General features: G+C 44.0%; 1 protein-coding gene and 1 long non-coding RNA gene across 4 annotated transcripts in view; both read right to left on the reverse strand.

Annotated features, from left to right (window-relative positions):
* Positions 1-26,932, reverse strand: part of FAM171A1 (family with sequence similarity 171 member A1) — a 127,278-nt gene that overhangs the window by 64,952 nt on the left and 35,394 nt on the right. The gene's annotated exons all lie outside the window — the stretch shown is intronic.
* LOC145721653 (uncharacterized) lies at positions 14,588-16,698 on the reverse strand. Its single transcript, XR_014145479.1, has 2 exons — positions 15,670-16,698; positions 14,588-15,458 (listed from the first exon to the last, which is right to left on the reverse strand). It is a non-coding gene; the product is annotated as an uncharacterized LOC145721653 (long non-coding RNA).

The raw sequence follows: 26,932 nt of genomic DNA on the forward strand, positions 1-26,932 counted from the left end.
AAAAAGATTAAATCAGAAAGTGGGCTCCTGGATCACACTAGGCACGTTTCAAGTATTCCACGGCCACCTGTGGCCAGGGGCTCCCATGGTGACCAGCAGAGATAGAGCATTCCCAGCATCACAGAAAATTCTATTGGATAGCATCGATCATGTACTACAAACTCTCATCTCAGGATCTGAGCAAAGAAATGCAGGTACCTAAATGGTTCAATGAAGAAAATACATCTGGGCAGGACTCTGAAGCAGCTCCTTAGCAGTCTCATTGGTGTGACCTGCACTTGAAGTCCTTACAGTGACTTGAAAGGCTCTGTTCTCTATTCTACCCCCCAAGTATCTGCCAGCCCTTATTTCCCACACCTTCCCCCATTCAAGGAATAAGGGTTCTGGGAACATGCTTTGTGCCGTTTGTTTCTTTGCATGCCACACTCTCCCTTAACACTAATCCATGCATCTCTCTCCTCCTTAATCTCTCCTGTCTGCTTAAATGTCACTCCTGGGGCACCGGGGTGGTTCAGTCGGTTAAGCATCCGACTCTTGGTTTCGGCTCAGGTCATGATCTGAGGGTCATGGAATCGAGCCTTGTGTCAGGCTCCGTGCTCAGTGGAGTCTCCCTCTGCCCATCCCTCCACGCACTCAATCTTTCTCTAAATAAAAAAAAAAGTCACCTCTTGAATGACTTTACTGACCACCAGTTCTTTTTCTTTTTAAAAAATTTAAAAAAAACTTATTATTTTTTAAATTTAAATTCAATTAACATACAGTGTATTATTAGTTTTAGAGATAGAGTTCAATGATTCATCTGTCTTATGTAACTTTTATTATGGAAATTTTAGACCATCTATACAGATAGGAAGAATAGTATGAGGAAACCCTCTGCACTGATCAAGTTTCAAATACCAACTTTATACCATTCTTCTTTCATCTATTCTCCCCTGACTCAACTTTTCCTTTCTCCCTCCCCCCACCTTCCTTCCCACTTTTTTGCTGGAACATTCTGAGGCAAATCCCGGATAATTATATTAGGTCACATTATTTCCCCATAAATATTTCAGTTTACAACAGATAAAGACTTGGGGCGCCTGGGTGGCTCAGCTGGTTAACGCGTCTGACTCTTGATTTCGGCTCAGGTCATGATCTCAGGGTTGTGGGATTGAGTCCCACGCTGGGCTCCAAGCTGGGCATGGAGCCTGCTTAAGATTCTCTCCCTCCCTCTGCCCCTCCCCTTCCCTAGACTTCCCCCCCAAACAACAAATAAGGACTTTAAAAATAACCAAAATGCCATTATTCTACCCAATTCACAGAACTACCTCTTTACATTAACTCAGATTCAGCAAAAATTCAGTTTTCTCTGCTTGTCTAGAAGCAAATTTTTTTCTTCACAATTCTGACCATCCTATCTAAAATGCCAATTCCAACCCCACCCTGTGCTTCTGACACTATCCTGCTCCGCTTCTGCTGCTTCTTTTATGCACAACAATTCTAACGTGTTTATAACTTACGTGTTTATTAACTGTCTGACTTCTCCAGGACGTAAGCTTCGAGAGAGCTATTTTGTCTGTTTCTTTTTTTCTTCTTCATTCATGTATTCCAAGCACACAGAATAATGTCTGGCATACAGTAGGCACTCAGTAAGTCTGCTGAATGAGTCCTTAAAACTAACAGGCAAATTTCTAGATATCAGCTGGTACATGGCCTAAATAGCCCTGGGTGTTTTTTTTTTGTTTGTTGTTGTTGTTGTTGTTTCATTTATTTCTGTTCATTATTGTTTTCAAATGGACACTACTGAAATTCATTTGAAAAGCATTCATTCAGATAATGAACTGTAATTATCAGAAAATATTTACAGTACACTTAGCATGACATTAGGTACTGTGGGGGATCAAAAAAGAAGAAAAAGAAATGGCTCCTGTGTTTACAAAGTTTAGTTTTTTTGGGCTGTGGGGGAGGTAAGACCAACCGACCAACCCATGTGACAGAGAGCAAAAAGGATGAAACTGGCTGGGTAAGACAGAGTAAAAAATACAACAAAGAAGAGACTAATGAGGTCTGGGGTTTATAAACAAAAACAAAGAAAAAAGATCTCAAAGGTCTACAGAGGTAGAGGTGATGTGGGGGTGACAGGAGAAGACTTACAAAGCGGGGGGGGGGATGCCTGTGAGCGTCCCTTTAACTGCAGCAGGCAAGTCCTGCATGAATACTGGCCCTGATGCTTATGGCTTATGGAGTTCAGCGTGGGATGCTTCTGGAAGAGCTGAGAATTGAAGGGAGGCTGGAAGGACGAGTAGTATGGGAAGGCAACCGGCATCTCCTGAACAGCCTTCCCCTCTTGATTATGCTCCCACGCCATGCATTCAGCCTCAGGCAGATGCCAGAAACTTCGGTTTCCCAGCCTCCCTGGTAGCCAAGGGGGAGGAATGGACTTGGACTCTGCTAATCTGATATCCTCTTGCTGGGTTTTGATTTAGAAGACAGCAATATAAAAAAGCAGGTGCCTTTTCTGACCGAAGGAGGATGCATCTGGTTTGGGGCCAGCAGTGCAAGCCGCCCTGTCTCAGTGCAGGAGGGAGACAGGGTGTCCCTGGCTCAGTCTTGCCATATGGCTTGGGCAGCTGTTCTGGCCCAGAACTACTGTGAGCTACCTAAAAGCTTGAATGATGTCTTGCCGGTTAAACTAGCCAGAGCACGTAGTGGTGTCCGCACTCCTCAGCTTCTGGACCGTCTAGCATGACACCATGTCGCTGAGGACCATCTCCTTGGAACTGCACCCACCGGGGTCTCCTCCCAGGCTCTGGCCTAACTTCTCAGTATGTATGATGGTTAATTTTATGTGCCTACCTCACTGGGCCATGGGGTACCCAGATACTTGGTCAACATTATTCTGGGTGCTTCTATGTGGGTGTTTTGGGATGAGATTAACATTTAAATTATATGAGTAAAACAGACTGCTTTTCTTAACGTGAGTGGGCCTCACCCAATCAGTTGAAGGGCTGAACAGAATGAAAAGGCTGATCCTCCCCCAAGTTCCTCTTGCCTGACAGCCTTTGAACTGGGACATTGGCTTTTCCTGCTTTCTGAAGGTGAAATGCCAGTTCTGTCTGGGTGTCAGTTCTGCCAGGCTTTGGACTGAGACTACACCCTGGGCTCTTCGGGGTCTCCAGCTTGCTGAATCACGCTGCAGATCTCGGGGCCTGTCAGCCTCCACAATCACATGAGTCAATTCTGTAGAATAAATCTCGCTCTACATAAACTTTGATTCTCTCTGGAGAGCTCTGACTAACATAATATCCATCCCGTGCTCCCATTCTGTCTGCTCGCGGTGGGCAGGCCCCCCGGAATATGGGCTCAGGTCTCTTCTCGCTACACACTTTTACTCAGCGAATTATTTCAGGATCAGGAATTCAGCCACCGCCTCTAGAGCATTCCCCTCAAGTTTTCACCAGCCAGTGAGAGAACCAAGAAGGAAGCAACAGCTACTTAGGAATTCTCCCTCCACAGTGATTCAGGGCTCCTTTGCTCTTGGCAAACAAAGAGTTTGGCTCTGAGGGCACAAGCTAGTCCATTTGAAGTAGTACAAAGAACATCTGCTTTGTGGGTAGAAAACGAAACATTATCTTTTAGTCATTTCCCTTCTTCTGCCACAGATTTAGAACTAAAGGCAATGAGGCTGTTTCAAACTGCTGGCTTCACAGAAGCCACCAGTTAAACAGCAAGCTGAGAGCAAACACAGTGGTAGGGGCAAGAGGCTGGGAAGATGGCATACACCTCGCAGATGCACAGAAGGAAGCCCAACCCTGAGGGGCCTTGTTTTTCTCTCTCCTGCGTCTTCTTCAAATACTTTATACCTTGAGTTATATCCCTGCAAGTGACAGAACACATTATTTCATAATCTCTCATCCAAACTCCAAGACCAACATCTCAAGGGCTTTGTTACGGTCGTGCGCTAACGTGTCCTCTCCCAGATCGGGAAGTCCTTTGTGGTTTTCACTGGGGACCGAGCTGGGAGACGCCTCTCACCTTTCACCTCCACGGACTCTCACCAACTCTGGCTTCATCTGGGAAGGGAAAGTGAAGTTCGTGGACTCCCATCTTTTTTCGTTTCGTTTTGTTTGTTTGTTTCTGTGAAGTTTCTGGCTCCCTGCGGCTGTGTTTCATTCCCTTTTGAAGCCCCTCAAATTAGTCTTTATTCTGGGATTTTAATTTTTCCTTTCCTTTTGTTTTTTAGAGCTGTTGGTTTCCACAGCAACCCACCCGGTCGGAAAGTTGGCCAGAGGGGCCTTGCAGAGAGGAGGTCCTTTTCCACCAGCAGACCAAGCACAGGCTTCTATCCCAAGTTGCCTGGAGCCCCTGTGGCGGCCTCACCCCAGGCCACGCGGTGGAAAAGGAGCTCGCTGGTGAGCCGCCAGCACTATGATTAACAGACTTCACCAAAATTCAAAGGCGTTACGATGGCTTTTCATGTCTTACATAAAACAATAAAAAAGGACTCCATCATTTAAAAACATTTTCCAAATGGGAACTTATTTTTACAACGTTACCAGACCTTTGCTCTAAGAGACTTTGCCCCATGTTACTTGGTGGTGACACTTTTACAGTTTCGGGAGACTCACAGAATTTCCCTGTCTTTATGCAGCAATAACGGGCACATCCTAGGATGCCCGACGTGTGAAGAGGAAACTTTCCATCTATTGTATTTCTTTCATAAAAATGAAAGGTTTAATTTACTTTGTAATCTGGCAAAAGTAGAATGCACTTTGTACTAGAGTTTTTTTGGTTTTTCTCCCATTTCACCTAGTGCATATGCACCTTATCATTCAATTTTATTTGCTCTCAAAATTTAATGAATCATGTCTTTCAAGCAAATTATATATATATATATATTTTAGAGATGTATATATAACATATATTGTATAAAATGAGATATCTCATATAACGTATATTAACATATACTCTATTACTCATGTATAATTATGTTAATATACACATTATTTTACATATAAAATGTTATATATGTTACATATATGTTATACATATATACATATAATACATACACATATATAATATATAGGACAATAAAAATCTGCTACAACTGTATATCCCAGGACTCCCTTATGTCCAATTTTAGCTGCACTTAAAGCATTTGACAAACACTGTGTGTGCTTAATTATAAAAGTAATATTCAGTATGGCATTCTTCTGCAGACCAGCACTTCTGTTCTGTCCTCAGAGGGGAAAGGAGAAAGGACAATGCGGATGTACTTCAAAGGGACAGATCTGTTGGGCACTGGTCCCTCCCTCCTGGTCCACCTGATCGTCCTGTCAGGAGCCATTCTATACTGAAGACACCTTTTGTTCTTTATTTATTTATTTATTTTTATTCTTATGTTAATCCCCATACATTACATCATTAGTTCTAGATGAAGTGTTCCATGATTCATTGTTCGTGCACAACACCCAGTGCTCCATGCAGAACGTGCCCTCCTCAACACCCACCACCAGGCCAACCCATCCTCCCACCCGACACCTTTTGTTCTTGATTGAATCAGGAGCTGCCCTATCAACCTGTGGTCACAATATCTGATACACAACTCCTCCCCAGTTTCGGGAGGTTTTCCTTGCAAATGTGTCCCTTAATTATCAGCGGAGGATTATGATCTCTGTATTTCCATTTGAATTTCTATTGGCTGCAGCAGCCCCTGGGTAAGTTAGGATCCCATTTTGTGCCTTTTTGTGTTTTACAATCTCTGGCAACTGACTCGTGTTCTAAACTTCATGAAAAGCCCACTAAATGGTCGACTCGACAGTTACAGCTTCCTTTTGGAGTAAGGAGAGATCTGTGCTGTTTCCACGAGCGGCTTCTGCTGGCTGCCCACCTCTGCAGGGCATGTGCTCTGTCTGCACACAACACATTCTCTCCCTCTACCCCACCCCCCGCCTGTCTGTCCCTCTCACATATGTTACTTCTGTCTTGGCAGGGCTGCCAGGATATCTCTGGGCCCTAAATCAGTGGATTCCTCCCCTGCTATTAAGAAATATGCATGAAGGTCAAAACGATGATCATCCCATTAACAATTTTCTACCCAACATCACCAAGTTGCCAATGTTGAAATACACAATAAACATTCGCGCGAAAACATAGCAATTAAAGAAGCTATTATATATAGAGAGAATACATGATGTATCCATGTATGACATTGATTTCCATTTTTTTAAAGCGACAGGATGGCTTCTTCCCCCCCACCCCTACCTGAAACACTCTATAATGGAAGTAGAAAATGTAATACTCGAATACCAACAACCTACTGAAGCGTATTGGATAAGCATCCTGCTAGGTCTCTCCATTTACCACTAAGTTAAATGGCAAAAGTCATTCTCTGTTATTGCACCCAGTACAAAATGAAGCTTTCTGGGGCTGGTTCCATATGTGCATTATGCTATAAATGCAACTATAAAGGGACTACATTCTCGTGACTGGTGAAGGGGTTATTTAGGTAAACATCCCAGGATTATCTAGAAACTATTGCTGGATTGACCTGATTCAACCAAACAACTTACATACATAACCAAGTATTCTCAAGCAAAATCATTTCAGAATGTTCCTATGATCCCACCTAAAAAAAAAAGTTGTCTGACAATAAACTAAACGGACACAATCCTAATCCTCTTACACAGTAAGAGGAATTGCTCAGATGTAGCTTTAAAGTACTATGTGAAGGTACAATTAGTTATCTTGGGGAAAACTTCTCCAAAAAAATTCAAACCAGCGTAGAATGAAAGATGCTCCAACTGTTCAGAAGACATAAGTGAAACAGTTACTGAACATCAAGACGGTGCTAAAAATAGCTTTTAACAAAGCTGTGGCTCCAACTCTAGAGACCTTTTCCATAGAAATCAACGCATATATAAAAACCTAACAATATCCTCCTTTTAGCCAGATATGGGAAAGGACACGATGATTCTGACATGGTGATATAAATATGGCAAATGCCTGTATGAGCTCACAGAGCATCCTTCCGAACTGAACAAGAGAATTGTAACAATGTAACACTCTGCGGACAAGAGGACCCACAAGTATTTGTAAGGAAATCACTAGAAGCAACCACTTTAAAAGGCTTCTGTTCTGTTGGTATTTTAAAATTTTCACAAAGGCACCAAGTCCCCTCAGGAGAGTTTGGAAGAATCTGGGAACTGCGAAGTTAATGAGCGATATTAAGCATGTCTATAAAATTAACACACACACCTTAGCGAAGCTTTAAAGATCTGCTGGAAGATGCTAGTGGATGGTTGCCAAGGAAACCTGGTGGAGGAAAAGCTCTGTGTGTGTGTGTGTATGTGTGTGTATGCGCATGCATATGTGTGTGTTTCCAGATCTCCTTCTATCTATGGATATACATTTTTCATAGTTTTTTCTAGGAGTTGGTCAAGAGCAACATGACATTTATTTTGAATAAAGAAGCCTACAGATGTTTATGATTACGAAGTTTTTTTTGTTTTGTTTTTTTTAGCAAGTCATTTCTCTCTCTAGGAAGAGAACAGTTAGAAAGTGCTAAGTGGGAGCTAGTGGTAAAGAAGCAGACTCATTAATTACATTTAGAATTGAAAAAAAAAAAGGGTAAAAAATGCAAGCTGAAGTGGCTTGATGGAAGGCTGTGAATAGACCAAGTGTGCAGGCTCTCTGGCACTTGAACTTCTATGATAGAAAGATAAAGGTCCCGGAAGCAGCTGGTTTAGTCAATGCAGTGATTAAACTACCCGTATGGGCTTATCTTTCCAAGGGAATGGAGATAGTTAACAAGCTACAGTGAACCTATTACTAAAATGGTCCTTTCTGTTTCAGAAAGAAGCTTAAATATCTCAGGGCGCTTTAAGGTCCTTGATGTGAACGTCCAGGACTTACTGCCGAATGTTACAGGAGGCATGTCTCACGGCCACAGCGTGCACAGTTGGCTTCAGGCTCCTCACTCAGGAGCTATGTGGTCCCAGTCAAGACCACAGCCTCCTTGAGCCTCTGTGTTTTCATCCATAAAACAGGGATACCGACTGCCTTGCAGACCTTGTAGGATTTGCTGGAGGTCCAACAATGATGTTCAGAAGGCGTCTGCTAGCAAGAGCTCATTCCTTGCCTCCTGGCCCGCATTCCCCTAACTTTATCCGGTGAAAGAAAATCTCAGGGCTTCCCCTCCCCCCACCTCCAAAAGCCTCTCAATGAAAGAGAAATAAAAAAAGGAAGATAGTGTGCTTTTCAGAGCACAGGGCTGAGGACTCTGACAACCTGTATTTGAGTCTCATCTCCCCACTGACTCTTAGTTTTCTCTTAGTTTTCTCCTCTGTAAAAAAGGAGGTAACAATGCACCCCCATGATCATCTCATATGGCTACAGTGACATAGTAAAGTGCTTGGTATATAACACAGCACACAGCAACAGTTTAGTTAAGTGTTAGCCATTTCTGTAATTGTTTCCCAACATCTGACTCGTACCTGAGGATCAAAAAGGGACCTTTAGATTGTTTACAGAAGCCTTCCTGAAAAGGTTCATGGAAGATTCTTCCTCCTCTTTCACACCCAGCCCCCAACAAGTCCCAAGGGCATAAGGAGCTGCCACTGCTAGGAGAGAGCTCTACATGGGTCTCCCGTATTTCTGAACATCTTGTAAGGCATAGACTCTCTTTGTTCTGGACTATCTCTTCAAGGATGTTTAGTGAGCGGCCATGCAAGATAGATGTGTCTCCCTCTAAGCAAGGGACAGGCATGCCCTTTGGGTTCCCCAAGCTTCTGTAATGCAACCTGTTGCGTGTGTGGGTATCATCCAGCCCTATGGGAAATGGGGTTCAGGAAACTGGGGCAAGAACACTGACACTCTGGCTGTTGCAACTGCTGTGAGGGATAAATAGTCCTTCATCTCTGACCCACAAGTGTTTTGTCTTCTACCTACATCTATGAAGCCATGGGAGGTCGCCTTCTTAGCTAACAAATAGGGCAGAATACAGACCCTTCACAGTTCTGGACAGCCTCTAAGGAGGAGCCCAGGGAAGTCCCGGATTTATGAAGGCACTGAGGCAGGAAAGGAGTGGGTGAGGGTCCTGGGAGAAGGACCAGGAGAGTCAGAGGAAAAAACAAGAGACAAGACAGTTCCAAGTTTGGGGGAGTGCCTTTTGGCTTATGAAGATTCTTTTTTGCCAGTGGAGTTTCAAATTCTTTTTTTTTTTTTTAAGACTTATTTGAGAGAGAGAGCACGTGCACATGTATGAGCAAGGGGAGGGGCAGAGGAATAGGGAGAGAGAGAGAATCTCAAGCAGACTTCTGGCTGAGCAAGGAGCCCACGATGCTGAGATCATGACCTGAGCCAAAACCAAGAGCTGGATGGACACTTCACCGACTGAGCCACCCAGGTGCCCCTCAAATTCTCTAACCCTCCATCAGGGATGACTCAGGCTGCCCTTTTCTCTTGGCAAATTCTAACCTCTCCTGCTCTTCTTTTCACACTTGTCCCCCTACCAGCCACTCTGCTCCACTGGTTTAACACAATCATTCCACTCTCAATGGGCCCAGCCTCCCCGACAGGAAAACAGGGAGAAACAGCAGACTCCGTGGGTTTTCCACTCCACGCATTAGTGTGTGTTCTGTTTGTTTTTATTTATTTATTTATTTATTTTTATTTATTTTTTTTTTTAAGATTTTATTTATTTATTTGACAGAGAGAGAGCGACAGCGAGAGAGGGAACACAAGCAGGGGGAGCGGGAGAGGGAGATGCAGGCTTCCCGCCGAGCAGGGAGCCCAATGTGGGGCTCGATCCCAGGACGCTGGGATCATGACCTGAGCTGAAGGCAGACGCTTAAGAACTGAGCCACCCAGGTGCCCCTGTTCTGTTTGTTTTTAAAGCACCGATCATTGTAGTTCCTTTTTAAATCTTGAGAGCTGAAAAGCTGCATTTAGGTCATCACGAGCAATAATGACAAATGGAATTAAAATTCTATGCTAATTAGTTGCTATTCATTTAACATCTGAAAGTGTACATTTGTTTAGTGAAATACTATTTCTGCTTTTCACATGTCTGAATAAACTTTGTATTAATGAGACAGCACTGTAAACTGTGCTCACTTCTACATATTACAGACCTTATAATGTTCTGATTAATACCAATATTTATGTGCTCGCTTCGGCAGCACATATACTAAAATACCAATATTTATGAAATCCAATTTATAGGGGTCGTCTAAGAAAGTTAAAACCTTTCACGCCCAACTTAAATTTCCTGTTCCATCTGAGGGGGAAAAAATGTGACTCCTCTGAACAGCAAAGTACTGGTCCTTGGGATTTTTTTTCCGTAGTGAGCACCAACATACAATATTTTCCACACAGTTTAAGTTTATAGAATGGTTCTTAATTTGTGCCAAATGGATTAACATTTCACTTTCTAGCCTTTATAGCTCATATCCTGGCATCAATGTCAAAAGAGCGATTTTATTTTCTGCTCTTGCCTTGAAAAATAAGAGCTCCACATTCCTCCTCACTGCCAACTCGATTAATAATTCTGCAACATAAAATGGAGATTTATTTTTCCAAGCTTCACTATAAAAGGTCTGCCATATTTTGTCTTATACTTGGAAGCTGATGCTACTATTAGCTGTTCTTCACAAAGGCAATATTAAATGTCACCTGTCAAATGGGTCACACACGTATACTCACTGAAAAATCACTTGGCTCGGATCAAGAATTCAAGTTATTGGAGTGGCAGAGCCAATGATTACAGCCCAAAGAGAGCCTGTTGGCCAAAGGAGTTAGGAATACGACTGTAGGCAGAAAAGTCCACGTACGAAAGAGGTTATAATGATGCTTCAGGGTGGCCAACTGCTGATCGGCCTTCCCCGCCCATTGGCCAGGGAGAGAATTCTAGTTAGTGCACCCTCCCCCTGGGAATCTGAACCAAAAGAACCTGGGAATGGGGGAGAAGTAGTGGGAAGTGTCAGAGGCTTCATCCTCAGAAAGATGAAACACAGAACTCTTGGCTGTGCTCTAACTTTTAATCCTTCACTTTACAGATGAGGACTGAGGTTCTCATTCAAGGTTACATGGCTAGCTTGTAACTGATGGGAGTGTAAGGATGAGTAGGTGTATTAGGCTTTGACAACTTAACTAAGGTTTTGCTGACCCTGCCAGGACTACCTTTCCCAGGGCTAGCTAATTCTTAGAGACGGAACTATCGTCTGAGCACTTGCCTGGGAGCATGCCTCCATATGCAAACGAACCCATCCAGAGCCCACACCCTCAACCACCTCCTTTATGGGGCTCTCACACTGTAGGTCACTATCCACCTGCCCTACTGACCACAGGGCCAGATATCAGGCAATAGGGACAGCCCCTCTACCCCAGAGTCTGCTGAAAGTATTCAAACTAGCCTATCCTGGCCCTGCCTCACTCATTCTTTACCAAGAAAATCACAAGAAGGCTCTTGCCCACATTTCCCCTCAGTCCCTCTGACTCCTGACCAACCTGCTGCTTCACCGTGTGAACCCTGACAATGTCATGCCATGCCCCTTCCTCTTGGGAACTGGGTGGATAATAAATTATCTTTTCAATGGCAATCATCTCCTGATCTCACCATACCTGAAGAATAATACAATCTATGTTTTGTGTGTGTGTTTTTTTTTTTAAAGATTTATTTATTTATTTGAGGGAGAGAGGGAGGCTCCCACTGAGTGCGGAGCCTGACTTGGGGCTCGATCTCATGATCCATGAGATCATGACCTGAGCTGAAACCAAGAGTCAGATGCTCAACCAACTAAGCCCCCCGGCGCCCCTATAACCTATGTTTTACAACAGTAGATGACTCAAGGTTTTTCTGGCTGGAGATAACTCATGAGCAGAGTTCTGGTTACACTTGCCTTGAGGAGGAACTTTATAGAAGTCTCAGCTGCACGAATCAACAGCACCTGGGAATGGGGGAGAAGTAGTGGGAAGTGTGCCAACCACAGTGCACACTTCAGCAGCGAGGGGAGGCACTGACTTGTTAGGGAGGCGTGGGAGAGGACTCTGTAGTGGGCCCGATGAAGCTCCAGGTTACCTTCCGGACTCTGACAGCTGTCAGCTCAATCAGGGCGGTGTAGGAGAAACTACAGACTTACCACAGCAGAGGTTCACTGAAAACTTCAGTCAGAGAGTGGCTCTTAAAACAAGATGCAAAGGGTGCCTGGGTGGCTCAGTTGGTTAAGCAACTGCCTCCAGCTCAGGTCATGATCCTGGAGTCCCTGGATCGAGTCCTGCATCAGGCTCCCTGCTCGGCAGGGAGTCTGCTTCTCCCTCTGACCCTCCCGACCCTCCCCCGTCTCATGCTCTCTCTCAAATAAATAAATAAAATCTTTAAAAAAAAAACAAGATGCAAAATGGACTGCGCAAAGGGGGACTGGAGGTGGAAGGGAGAATGAGGAGACTCCCGTGGAAGGCCAGTCCTCAAGATTACAGGGAGGGGCTTGCTGGTGCACATGGGAGAGTGCAGGACGGTGAGGACAGAAACAGGAAGGAAGCTTCAGGAGGGTGAACTTGAATGTGAACTGACCCCCTGTCAACACAGCACAGGAGAGGCCTGGGCAGAGGCTCTCAGTGGGAAGGGTATCAAAATATCACTAAAGGAAGGGTCTGACAGTGTGGACACGAACTCGCAGGCAGAGCACAGTCCCCTAGAAAACAGACAGGTGCACCACGGGCATCACTTTAGCGTGCAAGGTGACTGCATGGTTCTTGCCGGGGCTGCTCCCTATCTTCACACATCTGTGCAAATCATCTGATTCAAAAAGATTTTAAGTTATCGATTTCAGTTTGGGTGTTTCATGGAGGCTATAACAGGCAGAGTATTTTTGGTTCTCCTCTGAAAAAGTCACACGAAAATACTGAAAGCAGGCAGAGGAAAAAAAATGTTTAAATTATCCTGTCAGCAAGATCAGTAAATTCAGAGTAATTTATTTAGCTCTTTTAGAACGAGGTGTTCTTTTGAAGTTGATGGCCGAGACCATCCGATTTAGGGTGAAGATTCTCAGGGGTGACCCCACAATGGAAATGAGGGCAGTGGCAGAAACTGCATCCCAAACACGACAGTCTGTACACACAGAGAACCAGCAATTACTTCTGGATTCCATTCTTCTGCTCAATTAGGTCATAGCCTCTTTCTCATCGGATCTAAATTCAGCAAACATCCACCATGGCCAACATTTCTGCCAAGCCAACCTTCCCAGAACAAGGCTCTTCATCATGCCACAATAGTTTTGCAGTGAACTTGGGGATCGTTTCAGGGCTTTTTGTTGTGACATTTTCTGGGTTCAGACTTGTACTTGGATCCAGGGCAGTGGGGAGATGGTCCCTGTCGAGTGATCTTATTTCCTGCTTCCATGTGCTGACCCAGCAGCATAAGGAGGACACCACCCACATATCCTCAACAGGGCAAATACTTTGACTTGTTTTTCAGGAAGCTCTGCATCAACACAAATCCAACAACCTCCCACTCACTGACTTGCTGCAGTTGGATGCCATGTACATGGGCCATGAGGGCTGAAGCCACCACCTTGGTAGAGCACATACCAGCTTCTAAAAAGCTTGAGCCAAGAGGCCATACACAGGTTTACAGAGTTAGGATTCTGTCTTCAAGTAGACAGTGACTGGAGGAAGAACCCAATACAGTAACATTCACCACCACAAAAACATGAATTTATTCTTCCAATACTGTGATGCCTCCTTTCCAAAACCAACCAGTATTTAGAGCTTATTTATCTTTGAGAGAGAGAAAGAGAGAGAGAAAGCACAAGCAGGGGTGGCGGAGGGAGAGGTAGAGAGAGAATCTCAAGCAAGCTCCACGCTCAGCACAGCCTCACAAGGCGGGGCTCGATCTCAGGACCCTGAGATCATGACCTGAGCTGAACTCAAGAGTCAGATGCTTAACTGACTGAGTCACCCAGGCGTCCCTAGAGCTTCTTTAGGAGCATGGGGGGCGCAATGTGAGGAAGTGAAAACTAAAGGATTAAATGCTTTTGTCTTTCTCATGCTGTCCATATTCAGGCATTAATCTTTCAGAATCACTGGTTGTTATGCAGACAACTCAAATGCCAAACATCATCCTCCATGTCCAAGTATACAATCAGGGTACACAGGATTTACTCAGGAAGGGCGTGTACTGTAATCAGACAGAAAGGAAAACTCTTACCTCATTGTGAAAGTTCATAAATGCAAGGGTTCCTAAAGAGACGTGTAAATAGACAAACATCTGCTAACATTTAGTTTTTAAAACGACAAAGTGAGTTTTTAAGCTATGGAACAGCTCAGACATGTTATCTTGACACAGTCTCTGTTGATCATTATTTCCATAAAGAACTCCTCCAGTTTTTCAACTTAAAAAAAAAAAAATGTAATCTTAACACGAACAACTATTCCTTGTTGCAAACCTGGTCCTACTTACTTCAAACTTTAGATATTCTATCTTCTTGCTCATCTCTTATTATGAGGTAATTTGCAAATAATAAATTATTGAATGTATATAACTTAAACATGAATGTAATACAAATTAGGGGCAAGCAGAAACTAAGTTTATCTCATTTTTCTAACGCACATACTGACTGAAATAACTGATACTTAAGTAAGCTGAACATGTGCTCACAACTCACAATTTAAAAGCCACCTGAAACAAACCACCATATTCAGTCTTGTCTGCCAACTGCCCAAGTTTAAAATGAGATACTCAAGAGCATGTAATTTAAATCCACAAAGAAAACAAAACATTTGGAGGTGAAGAATCTAGCTTCTGAAGACTTGCTGTTGGACTTGAACGAAATCTGCATTTTCTATGCCTTTATTAATTCAAAACACAGGAAAACGCTGCTAATGTTTTAATGTAAAAAAATGTTCCATGATCAGTAAATTATTTTTGCTTAATGACACAGTAAATCTTCAATTAGGGAGAAAGAACATTAAAGGTATGTTTAATTTCCAAATTCTGATCTCTAATTTTGGCAGCTGTCTGGGATTTGTTCTCAAGCAAAGAACAAATTGTATCTCAAAACAGAAGTTGTCTTTTGGGTCTAGGACCCCCACCCCCCTCGGCTGCCACAAGCCTGACAATGAAAGATAGTTGAGTTTCACTAGCCAATTGTACTTGAGGTTAAAGTTTCCTTCTGACCTGGAACCACCAAATGTATATAAAAGAATGATCAGTTCCTAATTTCTGTCGCCATGCCTGCATGGGAGCAGGTATGGATTGAGGGAAAGAGTTTGGGAAAGTGTAATATAAAATTGAGTTAAAAGAATAAAAATAAAAACCTTGCAGGAGCATGTGGGTGGCTCAGTTAAGCATCCGACTCTTGGTTTCAGCTCAGATCATGATCTCAGGCTCGTTAGACTGAGTCCTGTGTCGGGCTCCCCACTCAGCGGGGAGTCTGCTTGAAGATTCTCTCTCTCTCAAATAAATCTTTTTTTAGGGGCGCCTGGGTGGCTCAGTCGTTAAGCGTCTGCCTTCGGCTCAGGTCATAATCCCAGGGTCCTGGGATCGAGCCCCGCATCGGGCTCCCTGCTCCGCGGGAGGCCTGCTTCTCCCTCTCCCACTCCTCCTGCTTGTGTTCCCTCTCTCGCTGTGTCTCTCTCTGTCAAATAAATAAATAAAATCTTTAAAAAAAAAAAATCTTTTTTTAAAAAAACCTTGTCTATGTACAGGATATTAGTCTCCAAGTAACTATCACGTAGGTTCTATTATTTGATCTTAGTAGTAATGCCATCATATAAAACACGTCACATCCATGATTTATAGTAAAGGGATGTATGACCTAAACTATTCAAAAATACCCTAAAAATGGCGGTTGAGAGGCAAACAGGTCTGGTCTTTGGGCAGCAGTGCTGTGACCCGCTCCAGCGAGCTCTGTAGAGGAGCAGCAAGCCCCCTCTCAGTTACAGCCCTCTGCTAAAAACTCTCCCCAACTTGCTTGTCTCCAAAACAAAACTTTCTTCTTGCAGAAGGTCTGTAGGGTTTAAGCATCATTCCTCTGGACAGTTCCTCCCTCTCCACCTCCCTGTGCCTGGAAAGCAGGACGGACCTTTACCATTGGGACAAGGGTGAAGTGACGAGTCCCAAAGGAGCAGCAGAGCCGGGTAGCACTGGGCCCAGGGAACCCGAGGGATGCAGGGAGGAAGGGCCGGAGGGAGAGTTGCCCTGATATACTTCTGTTGGAAGCCTCATCTCTGCTTTTCTTTTTTCTTTTTTTTTTTAAGATTTTATTTATTTGAGAGCAAGCATGAGAGGGGGGAGAGTCAGAGGGAGTAGCAGGCTTCCCACTGAGCAGGGAGCCTGATGTGGGGCTCGATCCTGGGACTCTGGGATCATGACCTGAGCCAAAGGCAGTCGCTTAACCAACTGAGCCACCCAGGCGCCCTCATCTCTGCTTTTCATGCAGTGATAGGCCCACCTGGTTCTCGCCCTTCCCCGAACAATACACTTTTACAACAACTGCCTTCCTTTCCAAAAATGGGCCATGCTGTCTAAGCACTTCTGTCTGAAAAGTCTAAGCAGGCTTTTGCATTTTATAAGCACAATATGGGATCTGTGCAAGCTTTCTCCAGCACAGGTATAACTGCAATGTATCATTTCAAAATTTTCCATTTGCATTGAACACATTGATGAATTGGAATGGAGGAGGAGGCAGAAAGAAAACTGAACCCATAATTCTCTTCTGGTTTTTTTTTTTTTTTATCTTCTAATTGTTTTTGACCCGTGTTGCACAAGCAGGTAACGGCATATAAAGGCTCCGATCCGCGTGAAGTAACATTTGCCTTCAATGTGTAAATGCTTGTTTCCTCCTTTAAACAGATGTGATCTCCTTCCTGCCATTGAAAAGGAGTAGTAAATATGGCTTAATCTCCATTCATCATGGGACTCCCCTTAAATAAGTTCTAAAACACTGTTGTGGGGGGTGGGTGGGGTGTGCAGACTGAAATCTAGGCTCCCATCTGCTAAGTCTGGTGCACTTTCTGTCACACCAAACAAAGCTGCCTGCGATTCATGCCCCAGACACTGCCTTTCAGATGTGACCAGACCAGAAGGTCACCCAAGAAAAGAAAAGAAAAGAAAAAAAAAAAAGACAGAGAGAGAGCGAGCCTGCTGCTTATAAAAGTGCACTTGAAAGAAAATCAGGAAGGAAAGCCTGCTCCAAGTTTCAAAGCGGCAGGCAAAATGCAGGTGATACCCCTGCTGACATGTCATCCTCACTCCGAAGCTCTCCGTGTCACCTTGCTGCTGAGCTACAAAATTGGCCCACTTGTATGGGGGGAGGTTTTTAATGTTTTTTTTGTTCTTAGAGCCCCTTCTTTGAAATGCTCTGCTGAGGGGCGCCTGGGTGGCTCAGTTGGTTGAGCGTCTGCCTTCGGCTCAGATCGTGGTCCCGGAGTCCTGGGATCGAGCCCCACATCGGGCTCCTTGCTCTGCGGGGAGCCTGCTTCTCCCTCTGCCTCTGCCTCTCTCTCTGTCTCTCATGAATAGATAAATAAAATAAAGTACAGTGCTCTGCTGAAGCGAAGCATGCACGGAGTCTGGTCTGGCTGGAGCCAGTAGGGTGACGCTGGGGAGAGCCCCTGGCTTGGAGCTCCCTCTTCCCTGAGGCCCCACCGGCCCTCGACACCTGCGAGCCGGGCTGCTCAGGCAGACGTCCGCAGAAGGGCCCTCTGTAAACTGCAGTTACTTTTTTAAAAAACCTGGCACCAGAATTAACTCACTACCATTCTGAGTTACAGCACTTTTTTTTATTTTCGAAGGAGAGGTTCTTGATGAAGAAGCAGAGTGTTGACTGCATTTTCTGATGTGGGCTCTGCACCTCCCCCCACATGTCAGCGACTGAGTGCGGGTCCGGGCAATTGGCCCCAGAGAATCCTGGGGTCTCACAGCACAAGATTAGAATGTGTTTCTTCCTCTGTGAACACGTGTGCATTTGGTGTCCCTACTGTGAACAGCAGGAGGATCTCCCTGCTCCCCACTGTACAGCAGGACCTTCTCTACATCCCGGATCTCCACAGCCAGAGAAAGGCCATCAGGAGACCCCAGGAGAGTCAGGAGGGCGAACTCCAGCATCCGTGATGGAACTGCCTCTAGAGCGTCCCTGCCCTGGGCAGCGGCCCATTCCATGACTGCACAGCCCTGGATATGAGAAAACTCTTCCTTGTCCTGACCTAACATTTTCCTTTCTGTAACTTCTCTCTCCTCACTATCCCAACGAGGGCCTCGGGGAGTTAAAGATTAACACTTAGCCTCCCTCCTGAAGACCCTGCCTAGCAAGAATTTGGAAATGACAACATCCAAACCATAGACTGCCCCTAAATCATTTAGATATACTTTCACAAATCTTATTATAATGAAGGCACTGACCATTTTTAAAACCCAGAAGACCTGGGCACTTGTAGATGTAACTTTTGTGTTTCTGTATATTCCCAAGTCCGTTAAAGTATAAGGCACAACCAAACTAAAAGAAAAATTAAGGTGCATAAATAAACATTCCAAGAGTAAAGAAAAATATAGCCCTCCTGGGTGGAAGACTCCATTCACTATTCACACTGTCATCCTTAATTCGGAAAAAAACCTAAAATTATTATTTATTATGGAAGCCACTTCAGGATTTGCAGGAGCGTGCAATCGGAGAAAAGCAAGCCTCCACGTTCCTCAAAGAGGGTGACTCATTTCCTGCTAGAACAGAGCAGAACTTTATTTAGTCCACACACTGAGCAAGTAGGAACTGCTCCCGTCCCATATCCTTGGTCCACAGAGCTGAACACAACCCACACGCAGGGATCCGGCCCCTCTTCCCATTATCTTTCCTGAAGTCTTCCGTCTTGCCGGCAGATATTTCCTGTTGACAATGTGCTTCCCTGATCAGACCCAGAGAAGCCAACTTTCAGTGCCAAAACTGACGATTTGGAGGGGTGGTACGTCAAGAGTCTGATCATATAGTATAGGGTAGGGCAAACGCCACGCTGTGACTGGAAAGGATTCAAAACAGGAGGCCACATACAATGGTATAAAAACATAGGCCTGAATGCCTGCCATCATCTTCACTCAGATCTTGACATTATCGGGGGGGGGGGGGAACCACAAGAAATCCATTCAGCAGGTCTTAGAATTCTTTAATTTAGCCGATTACCCAAATATTCATTTTTAAAAACACAGCAGACACGGGTATTTGCAGATGTTAACTTTTGTAGTCTTGTCTATTTGCAAGTCTTTTTAAAGAGGCTGGCAATGTGAGGAAACCATAATTCATCCGGGGTGTGAATTATGCTCACTGTGTAAGGAAGACGGTTATTGGGCCCATCTGGCCAACTACCCAACACCACAGGCTAAACGTGGCAGGGAGTTCTCTGTGATTATCAAGTGATTTCTGGGGAAGGAGTTCAAGGAAGCCCGGCCCTCTTCCTCATCCCTGGGGTAGATCAAGGCATTTCATCCCAGCCCTACAGACAGGGAGCATGGCCCCCAACAGCCTGGGGGAAGGTGGGGGAGCATCTGTCTGGAGTCCCAGGGAAGACAGGACAGAAGCAGCCTGACATGCTGCCTTGCCACCCAAGCCCGCATGGCTGCAGCAGTGGAAAGAAAGCTGAACCAGCCCCATCTCAGGGTCCTGAGATCAAGCCCTGCACCAGGCTTGGCGCTCAGCCTGGAGTCTGCTTGTCCTTCTCCCTCTACTCCCCTCCCTGCCCTCCACATTAACATCTTAAAAAAAAGAAAAAAGAAAGAAAGGCAGAATGGCTTCTACTCTGTAGCTACTAGCTGTGTGCCTGGGCAGGTTATCTAATCTCTCCTTGTCTTACTTTCTCCATCTGCAAAATGGGGACAGTAATAGTATTTAAAACAGTATACTCTGTGTGTGGTTAAGAGCAGAGCATTGAGATTCCTGCCTGGCACGCGGCTAGTCTTCCATACATGTGACTGGTATTCCGCCATCATCATCATCATAAGAAATGGCTGAGCTTCCTTTTCTGTGACTGAATTTCTCTGCCACAGAGAGTGCCTGGGACAGAGCCTGGGGAAATGACCTTTTGATACCACATTACCCCATTATTCTAATAGGCTCAGTACATCTGTAAATATGGATTTATTCACAAAGGTCTCAGGAAACATTCCTCTCAACTGAAAGAGTTTACTTATGTTTTAACTAATAAGGATTACTGAGGCCTTGATCACACTGGCAACCCATTCCTCTTTCCCTGAGATGAAGCTGGTGTCCTCCTCAGGCCCAAGCTCAGGCCTTAAGGAGGTCTGACGTCCTTTTTATTGGGGACAAGTAAGGGTTGGAGGGGGCTGAGGTTTAGTGTAAGGCAGGAAATTAATATACAAAAAATATAAAGAAGCATAAAGAAAAAAATGCACACATACAACTCCATCTCCCAGAGGCCACTAAATCTGACATTTTGGCATACTTCCGCTCAGGTTTTTATTTTGGTTTGGATTTTTTACCATATTTCCTTCCATAGCATGAAGATTTTTACATTTTTTACTTCAATTTAGCATACAAATATTTTCCCTTGTCCCTAAAAAATTATGTTAAAGATTACATATCATTCCATTTTATGGGTATGTCGTATAATTATCCCCTATTCTGGAGTTGTAGGTTGCTTCCAGTTTTTCATGACTATAAATAATGCTCTGAGAACTCTTGTGCATAATCTACCTGTTTTGAATAACAGCATTCCTTGGCTTATTGAGAAGCTGTATGTTCTGTTTAGACCATCTGGGCTGCGTCTGGAACACAGGCATCATCCCAGAGGGTGGCTTCCTTCCTCACTGTCCATGCACTGGAAGGACACGCTTTGGTGTCCTTCCAAACTGCAAAGTTACTTCATGTTAAGCGAAAAGCTTCTTGTGGCCCTGTTCTTACAAGAGCATCTTTCTCAGTGATCTACTGCCTTTGGCTCATTTAATTCTGAGAGACCATCCCTCCTTTTAGGACCAGCCTTCTAGATGCTGACTTAGTGACTGAGGTGGGAGGGACAACTCCACCCAAAGGGGGCCTTTTTACCTCTTAAGACATAGTCACTTGCTTTTCCAATCCTCAACAAGGGCGAAGGTTTAAGCAGAATCTCAGAAAGAGCTACGTCTGTCTGATAACGCTTTTTACCTGACTGTCAACAACGGCAAAGTTTGATAATATGTTGTGATGGCATCACTGTGTCAAAATGGGCACTCAACATTCATTCCCGGTGGAAACATGAATTAGCATAACCCCTCTGAGGGCGATTTGGCCATACCCATCAAAGTCACAAGTGCATCTATGTTTTGACCAGCGATTCTACTTTCAGGGATTTATTCCACAGACAGACTCGTGTATTCTCTGACACAATGTAAAAGAAAAGATGCTTCAGGACCCCATATGAGTCCTGAAGCAGGTTTGGGTGGCACAAGGAGGAAATGTCCAACCAACATCTGAAATCCTTGGGGTCTAGCAGGAGAGCTGTCTACACAGATACCTTCTGGGGGAGCCGACGAAGAATTAGAAGGTGTCGGGTACCTGGGTGGCTCAGTCGGTTAAGCGACTGCCTTCGGCTCAGGTCATGATCCTGGAGTCCCAGGATCGAGTCCCGCATCGAGCTTCCTGCTCGGCAGGGAGTCTGCTTCTCCCTTTGACCCTCTCTCCTCTCATGCTCTCTCTTAAATAAATAAAAATCTTAAAAAAAAAAAAAAAAGAATTAGAAGGCGTCGACAGTTGTGTAAGGCAGAAAAGCAGTTCTTGAAGGTTCGAGGAAGCTGGGGAGAGGAAGGTGATGCCAGACAAAGGAAAGCGTGTGGAGAAAGAAAAGCATGCGTGAGGTGGGAGGCCTGACAGAGGCCGCGGGGACTACCTGCAGACAGAGAGCAAAGCAAAACCGTACGGCCAGAGAGGTGGGGTAGCAGTCAGCAACAGGGGATCCCGATGCCTTTGATGAGGTCTGGATTTACCCTGTAAGCCCATGGTCACTAAAGGGAAACATGAAAGCCATTTATATACATTTCAGTCTAAAAAAAGAAACTTGGTTGTATTAATAGTTTATACAGATATATATGACATAATTTATAAATAAGTATTTATACATATTCCACATTTTCAGGGCACAGGCTCCATTTTACTGCTGGAGGTATATAATCAAAGAAGTGTAGAGACAAATGATGTCAGTGACGGGACACTGGAACTTTCTTAGCAGGAAATGACATGATCACATTGGTTGATAGGTAGGATGCCAGGAGCTTGGGACTCTGCCTCCTTAACGCCCGGAGCAAATGAATCTGGAAGAGGAAAGGGATCAGAAGGGGAGCCAGGATCTAGCTCAGCCCTCCTGGGAGGAGAGCAGCTACCCTAAGATCAGTGACCAAATCCCACGGCTACACAGAGAAAGGTCGTAAAACTGGTTGCCTATCTTTACAGGTAGCAGGATGAAACAGAAATAAGGCAGTTAACTCCAGCCTCTTGCAGAGAAATCCATTCACTTGCTTCAATGCACCTGCTTCCAATGCAGTCCATGTCACCCAAGATGCTCCCCTTTAGACCCTAGGGGGTGGGAATCTCTGGCCAAATCCCCTATTAAGTGCTAAAACTGGTTCCTCTCAGGGGCTTCAGAATATCAACTTGGTCAGTTCTGTTCAGGAGTTTTGAGGCATATGTAATCTTATTTTTCCTGTGAAAGAGTGTGCTTAATTTTATTTCCCTCAGATTCTTTAAGTGGGCTTAATATTTTAATCCTCTTCCCATCCCTTTACTACTTTCCAGAAGCCTCTCAGGGGTTAACAGGGGTAAAAGGCTTCAGAGGAGACAAAAGGGAGAGAAGCACAGAAAGAACCAGTCATCAGTGGGACATCCACTCCTACCCCCACTTCGGTGTCAAGGAGACCATCAAGGTGTTCAGAGAACAACCAGGGAGGTTGATGTGTGGTAATATGCCTGGAAGGATAGAGCTAGACTCAGGAGGACAGTGAAGAGACTTTTGGAAGCAGAGCACACGTGCCCATTTCTATATTCAAGCCTGTGGATGGCATGTACATGGAGCAGAGTCCCAGAATGTTCACCATAAAGGAACACTATACATCCCCCCCCCCCCCCAGTTAAAAACCAAGACATGGTCAGGGATTTTGGACACATATGGGGAAGACTCTTTCTTAAAAAGTAGAGTGGGAGTGGGGAAACCAATAAAAGCAAAAACAATCCCTTAATCCAAGAACTCAAGGAAGGCACAGGACAATTTTTAATAACATTCTTCACTATTTGCAGCCTTTTCATTAAAGAAATGAAAACAGCAGGTGAAAATACCTCGCTTTTTACATTAAACCATTTTAGACCATACAGCAGTTATGCCCATAAGAAATCATCGTCTGCTAGTCCCGCCTAAGTAGTTAGAATAATATGGTGCAGGAGATGTACTGAAAAATGATCAGTAAAAGGTCTGAAGAGTTCAGGCAATTCAGCCAACTTCTAATTTGTCTAAATCCAATGGTTTCTAGATAAAAGATGTGAAAAGAGAGTTTAACGGTGGTGGTACGTGAGCAGATTTTTGTGTTGATCTTGGCATTCAAAGTCACATCACTGTCAGAATCACATTGATTTATTTTATATTTAATCCTTTTGTGGCCACCATGCAAAAGGACTTCCTTACATGTTCAAGTTTGCTACTTGGGAAAGGTAGTGCAGATAATACATACTCTTTCAAATATTCAAAATACAATACTAAATGTTTTCAATAAACGATAAGGGAGCTCATACAATTTTCCCGTAGGACAGTGTCCGCTTAGGAAAATGAGGGTGATCTGGAACTCCGGCAGAACCCTGGCTGTGATTTAATGAAAATAAACACACACCTGTGTCCAGGCATCTTAAGAAACAAGCCCTTCCTTTCAGGTGGGCTGTCTGCCCTCTCACTCACATTCCTAAAAGGACACTTCTCAGAGCCACTTCTTGCCAGCACTGAACCAGGAGAAAGCCACAGTTTCAGCTTCAAGTCTTTAGAAGCCACCCTACTAGGTTTGTTTTACTTCTTTTTTTCCCCCACTATAACCCAGTTGCACAAATAGTTGTATAATGTTGTACAACTTTCACTTAAAGACTTTCTTTTGGGCAAAGATTAAACCACAAAGGAAAACCCAAACCCAAATGTTCTGAATTTTTCTAAGTTGAAAATTTCAATATATTCAAATACCAGCATTCCCAGTCAGAAACCTAAACCCTTTAATGAAAACTGAGAGAAAAAAACCTGACGCTTCAAAATCGGAACTGTTTGCGCCTCAAGTCAAAAAGGAAGACCATGTCGACTGTATTTTGTATCATTATGAGCTCATAAAACTACACAGACTCATCCCTACTATAGTATGAAATGTTTAGAATAGAAAATGACCAGGTGGTTGTTTCCAGCTCCGTAGTTATTCAAGGAATATATACAGCCCTGATTTTTATCTTACAGTATTTATCATATAGTTGAGAAACAAACAATAGATATTGTTGTTGACCATGAGCCAAGACAGCTTATCTATGATTATGGGCCACGGTGCAAAATTTTGCAGGAAATAAAACTCTAGTGGTTACAATTCCTTTCACACGAACACTAACTATTTCTCTTTATGCTCCAGGGGTAACTTCAGGCCCGATACAAGCATGAGTTGTTAGATCTTTTTAAAAACCTTCGCAGAGATTAGAAGGCTGAAGAAAAATACCACTGGGGGGTTAAAAAGAGCTTTCTGAAATTGTTCTAAATGGACAAATAATGCTGTGCTTTCTTTGACAGCTCTTCAATAACTGAATACATCTGGAGAGAGAGTCCACTGCCAAGAGATTTCTATTTGGTTCGCTATGAGGTTTTCCTTTCCAGAACGCTTTCCAACACTCAAACTAGTCTTACTTATCTTAAGTGCATTTAGAAAAAGATCATTCTTATTTTAATTTCTTCCATCACGGTCCACCCACGTTCGATAACATGAACTGTGGATTTAAACGGGATAGCCTTAATATTGGGCTACTGCACACATCTGAACTTTCGCTGCACACAGGGGGAGATATGGCTGATTACCTTTAAGTTACCTCCAACAGGATACAGCACTCCTTCAAATTCACTGATCTTTCGTGGACACAGTTAGTCACTATTACCCAAACTGTTTAATAATAACTATTAATGTTTCAAAGAAAAGCATGAGGATGGTAGAGCTCTTTCAGGAGTAGCAAGTTAGCTGTTCACTAAGCAGACTCACGGAGTGGGGTTGTTCTGGGAAATTTGGTTCACTAAGCAGACTCACGGAGTGGGGTTGTTCTGGGTCTGGTCTTTAGCTCTGGTGGAGACCTTGCCTGGACTCACCTTTACCAGGCTGACAGAGACTGACGTATGAAAACAAAACCCCAAAGTCTTAATTTGCAATGAAAAATACATCTCTCTATAAGATGGCAATACTCTCACTGGATAACTGGTACCTTCTCTCCCCTGAAAGCTAGGCCAACCCAAGAAGCCAACTTATAATCACAAATTTATTTGGTGAGCCATAGAGAAAAATGAGAGTGAACCATAGGATTCAAATGTATAACAGCATTACAACGCATACACCTCCACAACCAAAACTGTCTTATGAAAGGGACCACAATATCTTCCACCCTATGTGTTGTGATTTTACTTAAAGTGGGGAATAATACAGATGGGAGAAAAGAACATGGTATTAGGAATCCAGTGTGATACAGCACCCTGTCTAGTTTCAACAATTAAAAAAATCCTTAAACACAGCACAAATACTTTAAAACCAATAGCCCTCTACTTGCCAGGGAAAGCTTCTACTTTCAGTACTCCTAAAAATATATCGTGATGAAAAAAATCCACATAGAGCATAAGCCATTGCAAAGCGGGGCATCAAAAATGGGAAGGCTGGTGGTTAATCAATTTTGCAAAAGTGCTATCATGTAACTTTCAGTTAGGATTCTTGACACTCTTACCTAGGTGGCAAGCGAAATGAATGACTGCAAGATAAATCTGAGTCCTAATCTCCACTCCCCCAAATGTGCAAGATTTTAGATGGAAACTGGTATGCATTATACCAGTCTGATTCGATGAACAGGGAATGTAACACCTAGGCATATACTTGTCACGTGCCCAACTGAGACACCACACTTCCTACTCTTCTCCATCATTTCCTCTGGGAAGATGAAGTTATTTACGTGGAGAAGCAGTCCACGCAAGCAGGTATGGTAGACCATTCCAGAGCAACCCAGATCCTCCCCCAGTCCTCCAAGGACACATTCTTTAAGAGCTCTTCCTCCTTGGGGGGAAACAGTCTCTGTATATTGTAATTGCTAATTCCACATTTTAATCCTACCTTCTGGCAGTCCTCAACCCTCCTGGCATGGAAGCATTTCTGGTGGCAGGAACCCCGGGCAACCTGGGGCTTCATGCACTCTCCATCTATCACACACGCCCCGCTGAGACTCGCTGTTCATTTTCAGGGGTGGTTTTACACACATCTACCCAAGGAATGGAGAAGAAGTCTCCTAACCACAATCTTAAAATCTATTTCACCACCAAGTGTCTGTCTGTTCAAGCCTTAGATGTAAGGCTGAGGGATAAGAGCCCACAAAAAAGAACAAAAAAACCAAACCAGCCCATCAATATCCTTGCTGTCATGGTAGGAAGCTCAATTTAGTCATGGGTTTAATAACAAATCGCAGGCTGAGCAACCTGGACTAACTAAAGGCCTTTACACTTGTAGTCACTCTCTGAGTGAAAACATCTGTACCGACCCTTCCACCCAGCACTTGTTCCCTGCATCCAAGGACTTGGAACAAAATGGAAAAGCAATGAAAGTGCTAAGACTGGAGAAACGTTAGCGGCAGAGCACACACATCTGTCTAATGACCAATAACCAACAGGAGTAACCTAAGTAACGTGCTCTCCTCTCCTCTCCTCCTTCCCTGATGGCTGGTGCAGTCCCATGTCA

This window comes from Leptonychotes weddellii, chromosome 5 (assembly GCF_054177405.1).
Source record: "Leptonychotes weddellii isolate Sample4059 chromosome 5, ASM5417740v2, whole genome shotgun sequence".
NCBI classification, from domain to species: domain Eukaryota; kingdom Metazoa; phylum Chordata; class Mammalia; order Carnivora; family Phocidae; genus Leptonychotes; species Leptonychotes weddellii.